This window comes from Cheilinus undulatus, linkage group 4 (assembly GCF_018320785.1).
Source record: "Cheilinus undulatus linkage group 4, ASM1832078v1, whole genome shotgun sequence".
NCBI classification, from domain to species: Eukaryota; Metazoa; Chordata; class Actinopteri; order Labriformes; family Labridae; genus Cheilinus; species Cheilinus undulatus.
Window position 1 is genome coordinate 23515514 of NC_054868.1, and position 22475 is coordinate 23537988.

Below are 22475 nucleotides of genomic sequence, written 5' to 3' on the forward strand. Positions count from 1 at the left end.
CACTTACAGCAATCAAATCATTTCATCAAGTTTGCTGCTACAAAATCACATTAAATCAATTTACCAGGACAGAGTTATACACTTTGTTTGTATAAACCTGAGCAATGAGAACCAACATAATAATAAGGTAGTACATTTTTGACAGTTTGATATTTTTTGGGCAGTATGCTTAAAGGGATACTTCAACATTTTGGCAAATTCACCCATTGCCATAATTCCTATAGTCTTAGTAATAGGTTTGTTTCCGTTAGTTGTTGGTGCAAGCTGTTTCTAGATCTGGGGGGACCGATTTACCAGCTGCACAGCTAACGCTATGTAAGCAGACAGTATTTTTTGCTTTCCCTCATCAAACTCATCAAATACACAATCCAACTCCAAAACGCTCTCGTGGACAAGTTGTGACCTGTACATTCACCACGCTATGAAATAATAACGTGTAAATATGTAACATTACGACACATGAAGCAAATACTCAGAACTATTTCTTGAGTAAACCACTGGGCAGACACAGTGCAGCAGCCATGTCTGGAGTGTAGTTACGGCTTTACATTTAACTTTAGAACATCTCCGTCTCGTAATGTTCCGTGATTATTTCATAGCGTGGTGATTGTACAGGTCACAACTTGTACACGAGAGCGTTTTGGAGGATTGGATTGTTGGATTTGTTGGATTGTGTATTTGATGAGCTTGATGAGGGAAAGCAAAAAATACCGTCTGCTTACTTAGCGTTAGCCGTGCAGCTGATATACAGTAATCCCAGCTCTTCTCTAGTACAAGCTGTCCCAGATGAACATGCCGAACTCCAACTGCAGATAGATCATAAACTTCCTGTCAGACAGGAAGCAGCAGGTGTAGTTGGGGAAACATGTCTCAGACAGCAGAACCATCAGCACTGGCTCCCCCCAAGGTTGCAGTCTTTCTCTTCTTCTCTTACTCCTGGACACGAACAACTGTACCTCCAGTCAACAGTCTGTCAAGCTCCTGGAGTTTGTGGATGACATGACCCTCGTCAGACTCTGGTGGGGACGAGTCTGCCTACAGGTGAGATTCATCTGGTGACCGGGTGTGGTCAGAACAACCTGGAGTTTAATGCTCTAAAGGCAGTGGAGATGGTTGTAGTAGGAAGGACGCTGCTGCCCTTGCCCCTGACCCCTATCACTCAGGTCCTCAAGTGGGAGCTGAATGTCAGCTCCTTCATCAAGAAAGCCTATCAGAGGATTACTTCCTGCAGCAGCAGAAGAAATCCAACCTGCCAAAGACGATGACGGTGCACTTCTACTCTGCAGTCATCCTCACCTTCTCCATCTCAGTCTGGAATGCTGCAGCCATGGTTAGGGACAGGAACTGGTTGCAACTTATCATTCACTGTGCAGAGAGCGTGATTGGTTTCAATCTTCCATTTCTCCACACCCTGTGCACCTCCAGGACTCTGAGGCATGCAGGTAAAATTGCATCCAACCCCTCTCACCCCAGACATGGACTTTTTGAGGCCCTCCCCTCTGGCAGAAGGCTGAGGTCCATCAGAACTTCGGTATTGTAAGAACAGTTTCTTCCCCTCTGCTGTCAGTCCTGCAAGCAGTACTCCATCCCTCCCCCCACAGACTCTCACTGAACCCCAGAACCAGTAGACAAAAATAATGAATATTCAAACATATTCAAACATATTTTATATGTTACATTATCCACCTTGAACTTCTCTCTTCTGTGTAGAACTGCACACTCTGTGTGTTATACTCTTTAATAAGACTGCACTATTACCTAATCACCAATATACTTGCACATCTCTATAGTTTCTCCTTTTTGCACCTTTGTAGCCCTTTTAATATTTTTAATAAGCCTAGTAATACATTAATTCTTCTTCTTCTGTGTTATTTTTCTTTTGTCCAGTTTGCATCCTTGTGTTTTACAGTGCCTCCCCAGCAGACTGTAGCATAGAACAGAACACTTGCCACCACAGACTGATAAAACATCTGCAGCATCTTACTGCAGATGTCTATTGATCGGAGTCTTCTCAAAAGAGGCAGCTCTGCCCCTTTTTGTAGATGAAGTTTATGTTTTTAGACTGTGGGGGGTGGGTGACCCACCGAAGGGGGGGTGCCTTCTTATGTGCTTATAAACTTATTATCCTCACACTTTAACTAACAGTCTCATGTCTACAGTTGAAGGTACTAATTGTTTGGTTTAATGTGACTCACAATCCTGATGGGCTTATGTATTGAGTTGCCTGCTTGCTGTGTGGACACTCAAACTAGCAGTCTTCTCTGGCCATCTGAACATTGCTGTCTTCTAAGGAATGTTCTTAAGATCTAAGTGCAGCCCAGTCCTGGCCAGACCTTTCCCTAACATTATCCCCAACTTTACCCTTGCTGATATACATGTCCTGGCATTCCTCAGTGCATTTTAAGGAATAAACCACACTGCTTTTTTATACCTTGGTGTTTTGACCTTAGAATGAACCAGTCTCCATCGTAGTGTGTTGGTGGGTCTGAAGTGTACCAGAATGTTATCCTTTTGGAAGATCCTCCCCAGTTTTACAGGCAGAGTGTTGGGTAAGATGAACCCATTTCTACTATCCTTAAGGTCAGGAAATATGAGACAGAAGTAGAATGTAAAGATGGACCTTCATGACAAGATCTCTGCTATCAAACAAAATGCTCAGCATTCATATTTGACAAAAACTTCAAAATAACTTTATTGTCTAATTTTGCATGCAGAGCCCGAAATGTATCTTTCATTTGTTTGGGTCAAAACCTTGAAAAAACTCAAATTTTAAAAGTGTATTTGCTTAATTCAAAGAAGATTACCATAATACACGTATCATATGCCTCCCTGGACAAGTCCAGATATGCTTCTCATTTCAAGATTCAAAGCCTAAAATCAAAAGCTAATTTGCTCACAAAAAGTAAAGAAATAGATGCAAATATATAACATCAGTGATCTGAATAATTTAAAATCTGATAATACATTTTAAACTTCTTGACTTAACTGATCTTAAATGCCTTATGGTGTTAGCTTGACTTACCCCATAGCCTTTGGCTCACTTTGCCCTATGGATACCATTTTGGAAAATAGTGCAAACAAAGTGATTGACATGTGTTCACTGAAAGCTACCACTTTACCTGATGGAATCTTGACCCAGGTATCTCCAACCAGAGGCTTAAGGAGATTCTAGTGAAAGAGGAGAGAGAGCCCTGCTCTCTATTTTTTTCCATGTAGAGATTTGCCGCTATAGATGAGGCCATTGCACAACCAAGTTTCTTTACTGTAAATATAGAAGCCCTCAAACCAAAAGATCAGTGAAGCATACAGTTGGGAAAAAAGCATTGCCAGATTATCTGCTGTTATCTCCATTGTCCAAATGTCCAAATATTACTTTTACTGTTTGATTAAAAAGAAGATGCAATTTATTTTTGAAGTGACTAGCTTATTTTGCCCTGAAGGGACATTTTCCTACTTTATTGTTAAAAAAACATGTGTGCCTTAGGGAGTAATAAAATTTATGAAGCTGTGATTCAGATGCTCAGGGGAATTTTTTGCCTGCAACTACTGGCAAAGATGCTGTTGTGTTGATGAGTTGAGACCTTGCAGACAAAAAAAATCCCAGAAGATCTTAAAAAAAAAAACACGCACAAACAAAAGCATGACACACTGATGTCAGCAAAAGAGATAAATATGGTTCCCTCAGTTAAAATCAAGCTTGTCTTGTTACAGTATAGGGACAGTGTGACAAGCAGTGGTCCTGAGGGAGAGGCACACGTGTTTCTGATAATCTTCTGGGACCATAAGAATTGACAGGTAATGTGTATGTGCTGCTGGAGCCTTAGTGTGTAAAATAAAGAGGATGGAGCCAGAGAGATGTACTGGGGCAGATACAAACAGGAGCCTTTTTAGAATTAAACTGATTATTGGAACATTTTCATGATTAGTTTTATCATGGGATGTGGTATGTGTTGGTAGAATTTGTACACAGAAATATACTCAGTATTCACCCATATTCAAATGTGCTTTGCCAAATACTTGGATTTATTTCATAGAAAGAAAAAGATTTATTTTCTTTAACTAATCACTTAATATAATCGAATGGTTTGTATATTGCTCAAATTGTGTAATCTAATAATGGCATTTGGATGTGATGTGAAGTTAAATTTGAACATTGAAGATTTGGAATTGGATGAAAGTTGTACAACAATGATTTGATTTATATTGAATGGTAATTATTTTTTATTTTACTGGCCCTGAGGTCTTGATAGGATCCCTCTGAAGAAGACTGGTGAGCCTGCCCAACAAACTCTTCTTTATTTCCACTTCCCCCTTCAGAAGATACCACGGTTAGAGTAGGACTGAACTGAACAAAGCTCGGAAAAGTCATTAATACAATGAACTGCAAAAAAATTATTTTCATTTAAAGAAAAAAGAACAAAAATTGATATTTATTTGTTGTACTTAAAAAAGGCCTTCTTTACTTATTGTTAATGGTTTGTTGAAATTGTTTGTGTTTATTACTTAAAAAATATTTTTTATCAATATGTTTGTGTAGGGTTTTTGATGAATAAACCTTAATCTTGGATTTAGACCAGCAGAAGTGAAGCCTAAATAACTAAAAAAAAAACATAAATATTGTAAACTAAAGGCAAATATAACTAAATTAACTTCCCCCTCCCTCCTCCTCTCTCTCTCTTCCCTGTTCAAACCTAGCTTAACAAGGTGATTGGCAGCTGCTGTGGCCTGTTTACTGCATCCCCATGTGTGCACTCCATGAAGACACACACCACAGGAAGTGAACCTGAAAGACAGGAAGAGTTAGGAGGGTCTACAAAATAAAATAACATTCTGCATTAATTAACCAAACTTGACACTCTGCAGTTTAGTGTGACTTTTATCTCCTCAGTGAGGGGGTGGCTTTCCTGCTCCCTCACAGTTTAATTTAAACTTAACTTTTGGTTCTTGTTTCATTATTCACACACCCTGGGCTCCACTGAGACGAACCTGAGTTTTCTTAGTTTTCTGGTATTTATTGTTTCAATTAATATAATTTCATTCACACAAAATTTTAATTTAAAGTTAACATCTTCCAAAATGTAACAAAACATGGCAAGCTAGCCAGGAACCTATTTTGTTGTTCACTGCTAACATAGCTGTTGATGTTTCATGTTCAGTTATTTTTAGTGGTGTTACCAACACTGAAGATGAAAAAATTTTTGATCATTTAAAGAGATATGGGTCTATTAAGAAAACGGCTCCTATTGATACTTTGACCAGCCACAGTACAAGATGTTGAAGATTTGCTCAGTTTTTTAACATACTCCAAGACCTGGTGAAAAGCCCTCAACCTAGCACTTTCTGAATCATAATATTAAAAGCAACACAATATTGGTTTGCCATAGGATAGTTTTATGTTCTGATATTTGTGTTCCACCAGTCTGTCCTGTAAACATCTTTTTGTTGTCTTTTACTGTGTGATATTAAGCAGCTTCATGGTGAGTGATGGCATAATTGCGTGACAAAATAAATCATTAAATTAGATGCCAACATTTTTAATTACTAATTATTAATAAATAAATCAATACAATGTTGCAGCCTTGGTGTAGATAGAATTTATGGCCTTTCTCTTTAATCTCAATGCCAAAACCTCAGATAAAATTAACTGTTATGCCACTGCCTGTTCTTCTCTTTTCTTCTCATATCTTCATTGGAGAGCTCTGTGTTTGTGAGCACTTTAGTGGGCATGTCTGTTAGGTGTCTCAGGTGCTGATCCCGTCCACCTGTACTTAAGGAGCTGATCTGTGAGCAGCCTCCAAAGCCAATGCAAAGTTCAGGAGCCTTACACATTTGTAAAAATTGGGATGTTATGAGGTTGGGTTTACTAAATTTCTGCTTTGCTAAGCTTGTGTAATATACCTTTATAAAACACAGGATTTTCCTTCAAACCTTATTTAGCTTACTTAAAACTAAATGAGAATATGCACCATCACATTTATCAATTTTTTTCGAATATTATTAAGTTATCAAACAACTCCCAATTCATAAAATAGTTTTATTTTAGGTCTGTACTATTGATGTTGGTCTACAATATTTACTTTGCACTAAGGAATGAACAATTATAGTTCTCAAGGAGAATTTGAAATTGAACCCTGAATCAAAATAATAACCCCTTCATATAAAGGGCTGGTATCCTCTGTAATTTTGTAAATAAAAACCCTGGTCTTTATTTTAGGATTAAGTTAATATTGGCCTTCAAAATGTTCAGAGAAGGTCTGGAATAAAAACAAACACATTTTGAGACTCCATATGACTGCATAATGGTACACTTTGTGTCTAATGGTAAGGCATCAAAATTTTGACAAACTATCAAAGCCATGCCCTTTGAGTTCTGTTCAAGATCTAAAGAAATGTCTATCAACAAGGCTTTTCTAGACTTACACAGAATCTAAAGTGGGATGGGTTCACTAAGTTGGGTGAATTCATCTAAAGAAGACCCATAGAAATGCAGAATTTGACCATTTTCAACAAAAAATTTAAATGGTGGATTTTCCTGTTGATTTTATAAAATGGGTCCAAGAGTATTTTTCTTGTGCCCTGGAGCCTTTGCTCTCCTACACCCCAGAGCCTCAAGTTTCTTGGCCCAAATACTGCCAATTCTTTGTTAAAAACTGTTTGTGTTGCCTGAATTTAGGCCCTCTTGTTTTTTGACAACAGTGCCAATATTTCAGTCAAAAATCAGACACTATTTTAATTGATTTCAAAAGAGCCTGAATTATAAGTGTAACTGACATAGTGTAATGATATTCTAAGAGGGGAAACATATCTTTGGGACACAGGTTTATCTTCAGACCATTAATACACTTTACACTTGGGTTGACAGAGGATTTTTACACATTTTAGTTCACATATAAATCTAGTTTAGACAACCCCAGAGCCCCATCTGACATCTTCAATGCTACCCCATAGGGGCCCAGACCCAGGGTCTGGAACCAATGAATTAGTGTCTTTCTAACTCATTTGCACAGGCTTAGTGCTGCAAAAACCATGCAATCATGAAGTGAAATTTGTAGAAAACAGGATTTTTTTTTAACTAGGGCCACTTGTAAGGTAAGTCAGAAAGCAGTCTTCCAGGTCTGTGACAGATTTTAGCCCTTTGCCCACTAATCTGGTATCTCTTCCCATGATGTCTCTTTGATGATCTTTACTTCCTCTAATTCACAGCCTCACATTTTATCTGCATGTTGGCCTTTCGGTTTTAACTATTGGCTGCCATCCTCCTTATTGTCTGACAGCCTTGTCTCGCAGGGTGGACATGCTAATTGATGCAGTGGGTGGTCAAGTTGTCACATTTGATATTTCTGTGTAATACGGTTTTATATACAAGCAATTTGTCACACAATTACATGCTAAAGAGCATTGTACAGAGAAGGTTACTGGAAATAATAAAAGAGAAGGAAAATAATTATGGTGTGTGTGTTTCTTTTTGTTAAACTAGATAAGGTTCTTGCACAAAGTGCGGGCAGCGGATTCAGTTTACAATGAATAATTCACAGGATCATATTAACCCACTAGTTATTTAAAGCTATTGAAATTTAAGGATCTAGTTGTATTTGAAAAAGGAAAAAATGTAAGAGATGAAAATAATAGAATGTTGTGAAATATTTAAAATGTATTCATTGATCAAAAAGGTGGCCATAATTAAAAAAGAAAGTCAATTTGAGAAAGACATAAGGTAAATGACATGAAAGAAATGTTTTGTAGTTTAACTAATACTAGTTTGGATGTTGGGATTTTTCATCCATCTTCCCTCATTCCCTGTCATTATGTGAACAAGGGTTTTGTCACAGAATACCTGGTTTCATTTGGTGTTAAATTGCACCACTTTTACTGCCTGTGGCAGTTAGTGCCTGCCTTTGTTACCCACGCCGTTTCTATTATATGAAATCAACAGGGGGTTATGTAAAGGGTTCTGTATCTTTGTTTGTTTGTTTGTTTGTTTGTTTGTTTGTTTGTTTGTTTGCTTGTATGTGTACAAGATAACTTGAGAACGGTAAGTTGGATCTTCACCAAACTATCAGGGAATATTGGGATAGTGACAGGGAAGAATCAATTAGATTTTGGTGATGATCTGCGCACCCCTTCGTTTTTTCTTGGACTTTGAAATTTTGAACACCATAGTAATCAATGGGAGTGTGAGTTCCTCAGTGGCGCTGCTTCAGCGTGGGTCTGCCGCCTAAGACGGCCATTCTAGTTGATTACCGTAAAACACCAAATAATCGCCGGGTCCCAATTAACCGCCGGGTGCGACAGTACATTTTGACAAGTAAACACCTGTTCCAAATAAATGCCGGGTGTAATTTATTTACAGCTCTGATATGTGACTGAGATGAGATGAGAACCATTTAGAATCAACTCCCAACTCCCCCTCCCTTCCTGTTTTTCTCCCTGTTTGAGCTCCGTAGCTCCACCCCTCTCTTTACGTGCCTCCTCACGGGTGAGAATGTCCACTGAATTTAATACTCATGGTGGCAATGCGCTCGTGGAGTGATTTTGCTCTGCTTTTCCACTGAAATCAATGGCCGAATCACAGGCAAGAAAACACTTCATCTCATCATGAACAAATTCTACACAGGACTGAACACCGCCGTAATCCCGCCGTTGAATCAACTTCTCACTGAGCTGAGCTACAGAAGCTACAGCGGCCAATAGGAGTGCTCCCTCTGACCTGAGCCTGATTGGCTGCGAGTACTAGCCTCCTCATTGGCTGGGGCACCCCTGTCCCTTGCTCGTTTTCTCAAGTGAGATAGCAGCGCCATGTCCCGATGCAGCCAAAAAATTAAAAGTATGGCATTAACTTTAAACTGTCCGTCGTCAACTTTGTGTTTGTTTAGTTCCTTACCAGTATTTAAAGTGTGTAGAGAGTGTTGAGTTGACAGAAGAAGACAGAAGTATAACTATGGTACTGTAATCTTGTCTTAAAAATGTAAAAGTGATATTCATACTGATGTAAATGAATAGTTTTATTAAATTCACCATATTTTTCGAATTTTTGCTAAGCAAGATTTTTGTGAGAAAGGAATTAAACGCCTGTTCCAAATAGCTGCCTGGTCCCAAATAAACGCCTGGTCTGCTCAGGGATTGAGACAAATAAACACCCGGGCTATTATTTGGTGTTTTACGGTATGTGCTATTTTTAATGAAGCTTATTCACATTTCAGTGGAGCAATTTTGCACCAAACTTTTGAATTCACCTCCTCCTACTCATGTAAATGCTCAGCTGAGCCGTTTGTGTGCATTTTGTGTGCAGTTAGCATGGATTTCCCCTTTGCATGTGCTCTGAGAATCAGGAGCTCTTTATTTTGCCATTTTTACAGCTAAAAACATGCAAAAAGCAACAATTTTCTTTAGTGCAACTGACCACATGAGTTCAGATAAAAACAACTCTTGCACTCACCTAAATAAAAAGTTACAATGTATTAAATTACTGCTCAATAAGTGTGGCCCATTCACATTCCATTTGTTTTTCCTTGTCTTTGTTGTCTTGATAACGTGCACAGTAGGCTATATAATTACTGTATGTATCTTCTCACAATGTACAAAAACCCAGCCGTATGTCAATTGACAAACTGAATCTCAAGCAGCAGCATCAGATGATTGATCTAAACTTCCAACTGTCGTGGATGATGCTCTTCAGCAGTCTCACTGCATCACAAATCTTTGGTCTGAACTGGGCATTGGAATAAGGTATTATTATAAGGGATATCAAAAGATTAAGAAAATAAAACCAGAATTTCACCAATTTATTACAATTAATCCTATCTTTTTAGTTGTGTTTTAATAATTCACTCTTTTGCATTGAAAACTGTCCTTTTTCATTTTGGAATTTCTGCCTGTCTTTAACTAAGAGTAAATAACTTCCTGTTTGCATACAGACCTGCAATCATAGGATAATCAAAGATGAACTTGGGGAAAAAACATTGAAAAAGAAACTCGTTATGGATTAAAAAGGAAAGCAGAGTAATCAGACAAATGATAACACAAGGTGCAGATGACTTTTTGGAGATTTTATGAAGTAAAAACTGACATTAAGGATTAGTGATGGACTTATTTCCATCACTGTGGATGCAGAGAGATGCTGAGGTGGCTTAACCAAAGTGTGCTGAAAGGGACAATAAAACCTGCGATTTAGTGGGATAAAAAAAAATTCTTCACTATAGGTGGACCTTAATCGATTGTGATTAATGTGATTAATCTTGACATATGTATATATATATATATATATATATATATATATATATGTCTTAACCCTTCAAGGCTGAGAGCTCTCTGGTGCCCTTCAGAGCATCAATGTTGCACCACAGTGATTTTTGCATACTTATAGGCCACGTTCCACTTACGCAAGTCAGTCCCACTCTCTTCTGACATCTGCAGACAATGTGCTCCGGCCTTCAGGACCACTTTTATGCTGAATTGTTACGGTTATTTTCATTAAACCCTGGCAGAATGGAAGAATGGGTTTCAGAATTGCCGAAATAGGTCTGTCTGTCTCCACTGACCTGGAAATTAAACCAAATGGGTGTTTACTAAAGCTGACACACATTTATTTAATGATAAAGAGGGAGTGAATGCAAGGCCAAGGAATGAGGCGACAGGTAGAAAAGAGAAAGATAGACAGATTAATGGTCCACGAAAGGCTCTATGCAAAGCAATGTCAGCATGACGGAACCCAAACACCTGCGACTGACTGTGTGCAACATCATTTGACAGCCCAACTGGGGAAATCAAGACAGTCACAACACAAATGAATGATCAGCCACTCCACAGAGATGGGAGACTAATCTCTGTGTTCACTCACACACACAAACTCTTTGCATAGCCCTGACATGGAGGCGTTGTAATTGGTAATGATGTTTCTGTAATGTGACTATTATATTACTAATGCTGCCTCAACTCCCATAAGCACATGAGGAAACATTAAAATGACACGACAGTCCCACTATAAGACCTGGCTGTGATGGTTCTGTGGTTAAGTAACCATGGCAGTCATTGCAAGATCTATGCAGTGTTTGTCTGCGTGTAAACGTGACCGCTTGCACGTCTATTTTCGTTTGGTGGAGGCTGTGTTTGTGTGGAGGACTGTGTCTGAACAATCGATGCCTCCCAGTTTCACAAACAACTGTGGAAAAGTTGCCGTCAGAAAGAAAAACAAGATGTATAAAGTTATTATACTTCGATTGGCCATCCCTCCTCCTCCATTGCTCCATCCCACCTTCGTTTATTCTTTTGTTTTTAGCCGTTAGATGATTCTCTCAATCTCCTCCCCCTCTGTCTACCCACATCAGAAAATAAATGAGAGAAAAGAAGCACATTTACGGTTTATTGTCTTTCTCTCCATCCAGTTCTTAGAATTCTTGGGGCTGGTGGCAAGATACACACAAACAAAGATGCTTCATCACACTTTGGCTTTCCCACATAAGCACAGGCTTTAATGCACTTCTACACACACAGTCTGCCACTTGCATCGCCCTATAAACACATTGATAAAACCATTTCTATAATAAGCGGTGTTTGTCAAAATGTCATCCCTCGGCCCCCCAGCCATTATCACTGCTTCAACATTTATAGTGGCTCTTTAAATAAACGGCCCAAGCCTTCATGGCCTACAGTGATACCCATCTCAAAGCCCACATACACAGACATGCATTCTCTCTCTTTCCACTGGATCTCAGATACACTGCAGACTTAATAACAAAATCCTGGAAGCACTGACTGAGGCTTTGCTTATTTTCCTTCATGATTCTGTTTTGTTTATTCAATGAGTCACGATAATTGACTGTCAGGGAATTCTTTGCAAAGTGCATTATGAAAGAGTAGGAAAAAACACAGGAGTGTTGATATGCTTGGACAGTGAGGGAAGTAATTGTCTTTCTTATTGTCTCTAGGTATTTTTTGCCAACCATGTCTCTAGAAAACAAAAGAAAGAATAGACTGATAAATACTGTGATAACCAGTGTATCCAACAGTGGCGGTTGGTCTGTAGGGACACTAGCCCCCCCTCTCTATCTTTCTCAAGAAAGTGAGGTCATATTAGGCACCTGGTTCCAGATCAAAGGCACTTGAGCCCAAAGTCTGTTTCGTTCTGGTAAGTGTGAATCCAAACAAACCATGCCCGGAGAGGTGGTCTCGGGCATGATTCAAGTGGGGTCTGGCATGGCTCAGATAAAATATGAATGCAACCGTGCACATATATGGGACCGAAAGGTGTTTCAGCTATATGACATCATCGTACAAACAAAATCCCCCACCCCCACGGCAGTTTGTTAATATTTTTGCCTCATTAAAAACAGAAATAATCAGAAACAAGAGAATAAACGGTCTGTTAAGACTTACTTTAAAGGGTAAAGTTTGTGAGATGAGGTGCGAAGGCAATAAACATTTCCTGTCACCTCAAAAACTAGATACAAGGGCGATGTTGCTGGCATCTTAAAAAGGGATTTTAAATCACCCATGATGGCAGGATGGACTGTTTTGCCAGGTTAACAAAAACAATCTTCGCTTAGGTCATGACCCGAGTGGTTGCCATGGCAGGTTCTTCTTCTTTCTCCTCCCAGGCAGGTTTGCAAAACATCTACATGCATTACGTTGCCTGCTGTATCAGACTGAGTACATACTGTATGCATAACAGTAATAACCTGGATGGGAAGTTAGCACCCAGCCAAATGTGGGTATTTTTGAGCAATATCAGGTTAGTTTGCTCAACTTACCAGCCACTCGGGCAGGCAAATAAAAGCATGAACTGAATTCCGGCTTCCTGCTTATTCCTACTGACTTAATGAGAGGAGACAAGCAGATCCTAGGTTTGGTTGTTCAATCTGCATGTGAGACACAGGGATGTTCTCTCAGAAGCCCTGAATCTTTTAGGCCCTGTTGCATTTTCAGGTGAAAAACGCAAAACTTTTGTAGCATTTTGGCTGTTTGTTTACACAGGACAGCATTTTGGTGCCTGAAAACGGAACAATTTGGAAAGGGGCTCCGGAGTGAAAGTTTTTAAAACGCCCCTGTCTCTGTGTAAACAGGGACCACAGCACTTTCTGAAAAAGCATGATGGCGATGAGTAGGAGGATTTGGTGAATTACTCTCATGCACCCTGTATGATAAAAATGTTACACATTATCAAAAACACATGAAAAACAGTGAATGTGCGGTAGCTACTGTCCTTGTGGTAGAGACAGTTTTATTGTACTGTAAATCACTTTACTACAGGTTTTTGTGTTTCCTGTGGTGTCGTATAGATGGAGATTGTTTTCAAATCACTTCCATCTAAACATGGAACTATTTGAAAATGGTAAACGAAACAGAATGCTATCACGTGAAACAAGGCCTTAGGCTTGTAAAAAGTAGTTTTCTGCTGAGTGCTGTGATGGATGATTGCAAAGAGAAATAGAAGATCAGCAAACAAATGATCCTTGTTGATCATACCAGAAAATTGTACTCAATTTGAACATTTTCCTAGTTTTCATAAAATAAATCCATTTCTTGAACCTTTTTATGTTTTTCTTCTAGTACCGTCCACACAGGATCTCTGGAGCTCAGTCAGAGTGACCATCAGGTTCTTGGTCACCTCTCTTACAAAGGCCCTTCTCCAATGACTCAGTTTGGCCAGGACACCAGCTCTTTGAAGAGTCCTGGTTGTACCAAACTTCTTCCATTTGAGAATTATGGAGGCAAGTGCACTCTTGGGAACCTTCGGAGCAACAGAATTTCTTTTGTAGCTCTCACCAGATCTGTGCCTCGCAACAGTCCTGTCTCTGAGTTCGGCAGGTAATTCCTTTGACCTCATGGCTTGGTTTTTGCTCTGTTATGTATTGTCAGCTGTGAGGCCTTTGTGTGTCTTTGCAAATCATGTTCAGTCAGTTTATTTCACCACAGGTGGACTTCAATCAAGGTGTATAAACATCTCAGCAAAGATCCAGAGAAATGGGAGAAACCTGGGCTAAAATTCAAGTGATTTTGCAATGGGTTTGAATACTTACATCAATGTGAAATTCATTTTTTTACATTTTTAATAAGTGTGAAAAGATTTCTAAAATTCTTTATTCACTTTTTCATTATGGGGTACTGAGTCATGAGAATAAAAATGAATGTAATCCACTGCAGTATCAGGCTCCAACATTAACAAACTTTTAAAAAGTGAAGGTCCAAATGCAGTTTAGTCAGAGATTAAAGTGCATAATGTGCAATAGATACGCACATTAACAAGTTCTACTTGTTTGATGTTACTCTCTGGTCCTATGTTTCTGGCTGCAGCCGTAGAGGACAGTGGATAGGTGCAGCTATTTGAACTGTGCCACTGCACATTGAATCAATCTGAAAGATTGTGTTTCCTGCAGTTCAGTTTGCCAAATTGTGAACAGCTGGTTTTTAGATGTTGCAAGCAGATTCACTGGAAATGGCAAGTTCTTTTTGTTAGACTATAAGAGCTAAAGAATGTTGTTCAGACCTTTCTATTTTGTAAGATAAAGTCATGCTGTGAATTTTGAAATGATTACATCTATCTTGTAAAAAATTAACTTACAGAAACTTCAGCTCAATAAACACTCCTGTCACCTCCATCAGCTGTGCACACAAGCAGAACATGCAGCTCTATACTAGCTAATACATGAGAAATTCCCCACTGTAGGGGATAAATTTGTCCATGGAAAAAAATAGATTTCAGCAGTTATCTTGTGTTATTGTATGTTATACCATGACTTAGCTAGCAAAGCATTTTTACTGTTTACATGTGCTGTGAAACTGTGCTGCCATGGTTATGAAAAAGGGGGTACTGACAAGATCTATGGGGGGGAACATATGACATTCTGCATCATTTATGGTGTACTGCAAGCGGCCTCTTTACTATGTCAAACATGCCTGGATACATGGCATCACAGACCAGGCTGTGTGCCATTTTTTAACATCTTTTCTCCCTCATTAGGTCATACTCCTGCATTTCAAGAAAATGGTGATACATTGCAAAGTGAATAAACCTTATGGGTCAGTAGCTTGATGAAAAGATTTCCAAAATTTAAGAAAACAAGTAATGGTTAGATCCTGCAGGAAATGTAACTCTGACAAGAGCCATCGGTTTTACAGTTGCAGGCAGGAGTGGGTGCACAAAAAAAGCTACTGTTCCCACACGTATAGTCCAAAAAAGCTAGTATGTATTATGATGGAATTTAACAAACGATGTGGAAAAGAGGATTAGAATTGCCATTTTACATAACAGATAGCCTACAGAGCAAGGCCAGTCTGATATGTGGACACATTTTTCATTTATAACTGAGAGAGTGAGTGACAGTGATAGAAAATAACTGGACTTTGTTGAAACATGTGAAAAAGTTATAATATAAAGTACAATGGTCACGTATTTGGTATGCCTGGGAGGGATGACACACCTGATTGTTCTCCCCAATCAAAGTAAGTTTTCTTCAAAGAAATAACACTTCTCCCTGTGCAATTTAAACAAGATAATATGTGAGATGTGTCACACTTAGCTGTCAGAGACATTCACTGACACTGTAGGGTTAAAATGTTGCTGCTACTTATTTGGTTGCTGGTGCTGTGAATGTGTGTTTGAATACGGCGTCTGTCATCTCTGCTGCCGCTGAAGAGAGAAATGTTTTGCAAAAGCGCCACAAAAAGATTGCACTAAAACTACAACTGTGTAAAGAAGTTAAAAAGCATAGCTAAGTCATATAAAACACACTCAAAGGTTTTATTGCTTCTTTTATTGTGCTGCAGAGAAAAAATTCCCCCCTTTCCATGCAAATTGGTGTCATTGCATGAAGTGTCTAATGTACAGACGGTAACAGCACGGTGCAAATGGAGTGAAAATGACTGTCTGTAAGAGCTGATGGAAGTGTGTTGCAGTATTGATGTTATGTGAACTTCCCAGTGATCAGGAAAACATTTCCACCTCTGAATGACTTAAACAAAGTTTGTAAATAAAGTCTGTGAATATGTCCTTGACATTAGTGTCATGAATTAAACCAGGTTTTAAATCAGTCTGGGGCTGTGAGTTTTCTTGTGTTGCTTCATTCATGGTGGAAACTGTGTTTAAAACCGAGGCTGTCAGCATTAATGAAATGATAATGATAAATTAAGGTCATAGTTGGTATATTTGTTTCAGTTTCAGCTAATTATATGCTTTATTGTGCCTTTATGTAAACTTTGGTTGAGTCACTGCAGCATCTCCCTGCAGCCACAGAGATGTAAAATAAGTCCCCCCCGGCTTTTTAATTTCTCATTCCGCTTTTAAAAAACTCACATACTGCTCAGTGGAAACGGAAAAAAAGTCATCTGCACCTTGTGTTATCAATAATCTGTCTTTCTCTGGTACTTTTCAATTCATAACAAGTTCCTTTATCCATGGTTAAATACAATATGTAGAATCTTCCCTTATATATATACACTGGACATTAAGGAGTAAGTTTAGTTTTCATTAAGGAGTAAGTTAAGTTTTCATTGACTAAAATGTTGGAATGTTGGATGTTCAATATTCATGGATGTCATTTGTACGGAAGAGGATTAGGGACAACTTCAAAGGAGAAAATAATTTTGGGCAAATTGAGATTAAAGTCAAAGTGACGAGGATAAAGTGGAAATTTCAAGAATTAGGTTGAAATACAATTTCAAGATTAAAGTTGAAATCAGAAAAAAGTCAAAATTTCAAGATTAAAATTGTAATAGAATTTTGAGATTAAAGTCCTAAAGATGAGAAAAAAGTCTAAACTTGCTATTACAAATAGCCTTTATAAGCTAAATAGAAAGAATCTCTTTGTGGTTAAATCCAGTAATGAGGTATAGTTTGACGTGTTCATCGATAGAAAGCATAAGGCATTTTGTAGCAACAGTCAAGGTGCATTGTTTGTTATTGTCTTCAATACTACACATAAACAGAAGAGACATAACAGCTCTCGTCTCCTTTCCTCTTCCTTTCTATCTGATTACCTGTAGAGACGTACAGGTGACAGGCTCAACCTCGATACGTAATGGGATAGCAAAGGGAGATTGATCCCTCGTTTACTGATCATGGACAGTTTGCTGAAAATTACAAAATGTTAAGAAAAGCAAAAAAGGAATACTTTGGCAGGTGTTGTCAATTGGAAACTCTAGTTAACAGTATTGTGTATGATACATTAGAGCAAAAGATCAAAATTTGTAATTGTGATCAATGTCAGGATTTTCTGTAGTTAATCACACTTAATCACATCTTTTTAAGGCATTTTAACATTTCACTATTTTGCATTAAGGACTTCTTTATTTGTAATTTTGGATTTTTCTGGTTGAATGAACCTCCTCCCCCTAAGCTGGTCTTTCAGGGATCCTCCGGTGACATATGTTAAACATGCCACTGGAGGATCTTCATGCTGTTGGCTATTGCAGTGCGACTGTTTTGCTTGAGTTTGGATTTTTCAACTCTCACAATTGAGCCGTGTTGAACGTGGCATGAATTTGCCTTATTCATTTGAGTAAATTGTGTTACGTGTGGAGTATGAGTTGAACCCAGAGGCAGATGAGGTGCCTGTGAGTCCAGAAGGAGTGAGGGGATCCAGTGAGAGAGTGCTGGGTTGGGGGCTGACGTGAGGCAGGAGTAAGGCACTGGAAAAGAAAGAGGAGAGGCACGATTAGAATCAAGTAAAACATTTCACAAGATGATTACTCAAAATTAATTGCTGAGGATAACCAGGAGGAGCCGATGTACCACGTGAGAGGTCGATAATACACTGGCGCTGAGACGAAAGTCTGCAGCCTTCTTCAGGGTGAGCTTGATTGTAGATAAGTCTCAGGTATACATGATGAGCCTCAGCGCCACAGGGGGGAAGGGAAACAGCCTTCAAGAAGCACAGTGAAGTTACCCAACAACCAGCAAGATGGAACCTGGAAATCAACAAAATAAAACCAAAATAATTGAGATCACCACAAATTGCTCACGTTCCACAGCTGGCATTTGCATTCGCAGCTTGTGCTGCCGAAGGCAAACTCACGTCTACTCACATCTTTTCATTGACTTTACATACTACTACCTACTACATACTTAATATACTTGCACAAATTATTGAGCTTAGGTCTGGTGTAAACACAACGTTAAAGATACTGCGTTGCATTGTCAGTCACTGTAGAACATAACACAATGTCATTTACCCTTCTGAGGCAACTTTTATATGGCTGTTTTTCCCTCACAGTTTTCATGTTCTTCACAAGTCTGTTTGGAATAAAATAAAACCATGCACATGCACACATAGTGCAGGGAAATCCACAAATTTGTTTTGTGTAACAGGGTCTTCATTATTATTTCTGGAAACTTCAGTGTGACTCCTGACTCCCTCCCAGTGCTACCGACAGAGCAGTTCATTTGAAGTACAGTAGGTATTGGGAGTGATAGCATGGCACTGGGGACCACTGCTGCTGTTGTTGGCACTGTTCGCTTCTAGATAGTAAATGAGAGCGACAAAAAGGAGGGTAGAGACACGGAGAGAAAATAAAATCAGAACAGAGAAAATACAGGAAAGTGAATGAGCATTAAAGGAGCATGACTGGTTTACTACAAATAAGAGGAAGTTGTAACTACTGGTGCATTTTCACCTAGCTGTCTGGAACATAATCTTGCTTGCATTTCCATAGCCAATGTTTGCCCAGCCTTGTGATGATGGAAATTTCAGCTCTTTCTTTAGATTAGGATCAATAAGCTCAGCTCATTAAAATAAGTTGGTCTTTGGGCTCCCAAACAATTCTTTATTCGGCACCATTTTGCCTTTCTTTTTTTGTTCTTGTAAAACAGCAGTGACCTGTGTAACTTTTATTATTTTTTGTTTGTTGACAAATGCATTTATAGTGGCTGCTTTGGTGGTTTTATTTACATGATCAGAATCCTAAGAATCAGAGCTTTCTGGTGATGTATAACATGTTAAATTTACATTTTGAAAATAATTGAATGGTTATAAAAAAAACATTTGCCAGCCAGATGGTAGGCTCTCTGAATGTTATGTGGTTAAGGATTTTGGGGTGGCCAACAGATGTCGGGGGGCCCTGGCTGGTCCCGGCTACCAGTGGCCCTGGACCTGGTCAAGATGACAACGATGCACTGTGCAACAGGGAGGGAAAAGGCTAACGGTTCATATCTTCATTCAGATACAAACAAGAGCAAACTGACTGGACTTCCCAGTGGAGCAGATAGACGGGCAAAGGTGTAAAAAACGTGCTGGTGTAAACATGGTGTAAGAACTAATCAATGCTTTATCTCACAACAGCACTGCCTAGTGTTGAAACTAATGGCTCATTTATGCTCAAAGTTTGAAACGGATATGGATACAGACTGAACTTTCTTTTCACACTCTGTGTTTATTTAATCTTTTTTTCTGTTAATCTCTTGGAGCTTATAGGTACAGACCAATCATGGCAAGTGCTGGATGAGTCGTCATTGGAGTAATTTTGGTAGGCTGACCATTTGTGGGAGGGTTCACCAATGTTCAAAGTTTTCTCCATTTGTGGACAACAGCAGTCACCCTGGTTTGCGGAGCCTTGGAAATGGCTTTGTAAGCCTTTCCAGACTGATAGCTGTCAGTGACTTTGTTTCTCATCAGTTCTTGAATACAAAGACACATGAAGGCTGTTTTTCTGAGTGTGAATGAAGGCAGAGGTTTCTGCTTACTTCCTTGGTGGAGTCTGTGTTTTCATGGTAATCAAGTGAAAGAGGTGGAGAGCAAACTTTTTTTCAGGTCTGGGTCTTGGATGTGCTGCTTGAACACAACCCCCCCCCAGGACTGAATCCATGACTAGAAGTTCAGCGCGGGGGCTACAGTATGATTGGGTTGACAACCTCACAGCAGCAGAGTTAGTTGAAGGCTCTTCTTGCTCATCCTGACTGGAGCCAGGATGCTCATCAGGAACACCTAATGGAGGTGCTGGAGAGGGAACCATGTTAAGTTCTGGTTCTTGAATGTGCTGCTCCTCCACAACCCCACCCCCCAGGACAAAACCAGTGAGTAGTGGGTCAGCTGGCTAGGTATCAGCAGGTTCTTTTGACAGCATCAGAGCAGCAGAGTCTGGGGAAGGGGGCAAACTAAAGCGAACGGCACAAGAATTTTAGATTTAATTGAAATATTTACATATTTGTGATTTTTTATGGCACCAGCTTCAAACCAGGACACCTAAGAAGTCTTTTGAAAGGTATCAAGGACAATTGGAGTAATGGTGTGGCATACAAATCGACATACAAACAGTAAGTATGGTAAAGTAGGATTATCATTATTATTATTATTATTGTTGTTGTTAATCATTTATTACTTACTTTTTAGAGGTGAGTAAGATCGTAGTCATTTAAACCTTACAGTCAATATGTTGCAACCTTTATTTGTGGTAAGTTTTGTTATTCCCACATCCCAGTATTGCCAGTGTGGCAAGTGGAAAAACCATGGCAAGCAGAGGAATAGATGAAGTGACATTAGAGGAGAAAGCACACGTTACATGATGAATAGAAAAATGATTACTGGAGGAGTGAAAAGAGTGCAAAAGGAAGAGGGAGCAGTCCCTCCTCACCCACCCAAGCATCTGTGGCCTGTCAGAGCTGCTTGACTTACAATAATATGCACTCTATCACCCCCTCTCTCTTCTTTAAAAACAAAAGGGACAAAACAATAGAAGATTAACATGCACACATGCATATACAATGTCATGCTACCATGTATGATAAATGTGTGTCTCTGCAGCCTCTGCGACCCACTTGAAGAGGATCCCTTCAGCCAATTCAGCTTATCTCCTAACAGTACCATTTATTTCCTTGTCCACTGAGCATGCCTCTGTCATTCTGCAGTGTCTTACTCCTTGTCCTTTTATTATATCTCCTTTGATGTTACTGCTTCATGCATATACTCTACCTATAATTATCTGTCTTAATGCCTTATCAAGAAGTCTCTTAAGTTTTTTTTTTTTTTTTCATTTTATTTAACCTTTTTTTTTAACCAGGTTTGTCCCATTGAGATCAAATATCTCTTTTTTAAGGGAGACCTGACCAAGAATGGCAGCAATACACAGTTTCAACAACACATGCACTCAAACTCACAACAATACACACAAAAAAATAAAAATGATGATGCCATGCTGCTTCACTCCCACTCTTTGTCCATCACCATTTTCCCTGTTCCTCTTTGCTTTCGCCTTCAGCAGGTTCCTACTGCTCTGTGACAATGAATTCAGCAAGTAGCCTGCTCTCTGATATGGCTCTGTTTCAGAGCAGGAGAGGAAGAAGTCTTAGGTTTGATTTACATCGTCAGCCTCTTACATTACTTTTATATTTTCCTACCCACCAACATGACTGGTAGGTTAGCCAACTTCACCCAACACAGGACTTCACTGACAAAGTTGGTTTGCAAATTCGCCAAGATGCGGAAATAACAAGAGACAAGTAAGGCAACCACTTGACTTTTTTTTTTATCCTGTGCAGACAATGGAGTCCATCCTGTTACCATGGATATTTTTCATTATTTCTAAGATGCAAAGAACACCCCACTTCGCACTTCCTTATCTACTGAGAAGCTAAGTCAATAGAATGGCCCCTGCTGCTTGGATACAAAAGATTTTGAGGAGAACTAACATTACAACTCTACTGGCTGACAAGTACCTGCATACCATGCCCAAGTCTACATGAATCACCCTTGAGACCCCCTCTTCAAGCAGACTCAGGCCTAGTGCCTGATGCATTCATAGCAAACCATACTTTAGGGTTAACTGTACTTGAATCTGGGCTTACTGCCCTAAGATAAAGCACTCAGTGATTTTATGTAGTTGGGATGTCAGGGTGTATAACTCATTTGGGTTCACAGCATAACTAAGTCCCACATTTTGCCCCCCCCCCCCAAAAAAAAAAAAACTTAAGCCCAAAGTGGTGACAAACTTTCTACCTGTCTAAATCCCAAAAAGGGCCAGATCCACAACAGAACAGCGCAGCTTCTTGCTTATTCTGAAGCTATGCAAATGGCAAAAACAAAAGCATTTGATCCACAGAGTAAGCGCAAAGGGGAAATTCAGACTAACTGTACACAAAACAAACAGACCAGTCAAGCAAACAGCCCAACTGTCCCACTTACAAGCATGTGGAATATTCAAAATTTGGCACATAATTGCTCCCCTCATATGCAGATGAATACGCCTGTTTCCATGTCTCTCACTGGCAAATCCACCTTGCAAAGCTCCCGTCTGAACAGTTTGGGCCCAGTTAGAAAGTGACAGGCCCAATCAGCTACGAGGGGCAGAGGCAGAGTCGTGACGTAAGCAAGCCGCAACAAGAGGCTGGTGCAGATATGGTGGAACAGATTAGTGTGGATGCTGCTATAGCGTCAGCTTCATCAGAACGTGAGGACTTCTTCCTTAAAAGAAGAACAAAGAACAGCATTGAGTTGTTTTCTTTTCAAAAACGTCAAAAGTCACTTACAGACATGTCTTCAGTCACCATGGTT

General features: G+C 39.3%; 1 pseudogene; it reads left to right on the forward strand.

The window, feature by feature from the left end:
* Positions 1 to 1261: 1261 nt before the first annotated feature.
* LOC121509008 overlaps positions 1262 to 22475 on the forward strand; it is a 30567-nt pseudogene continuing 9353 nt past the window's right edge.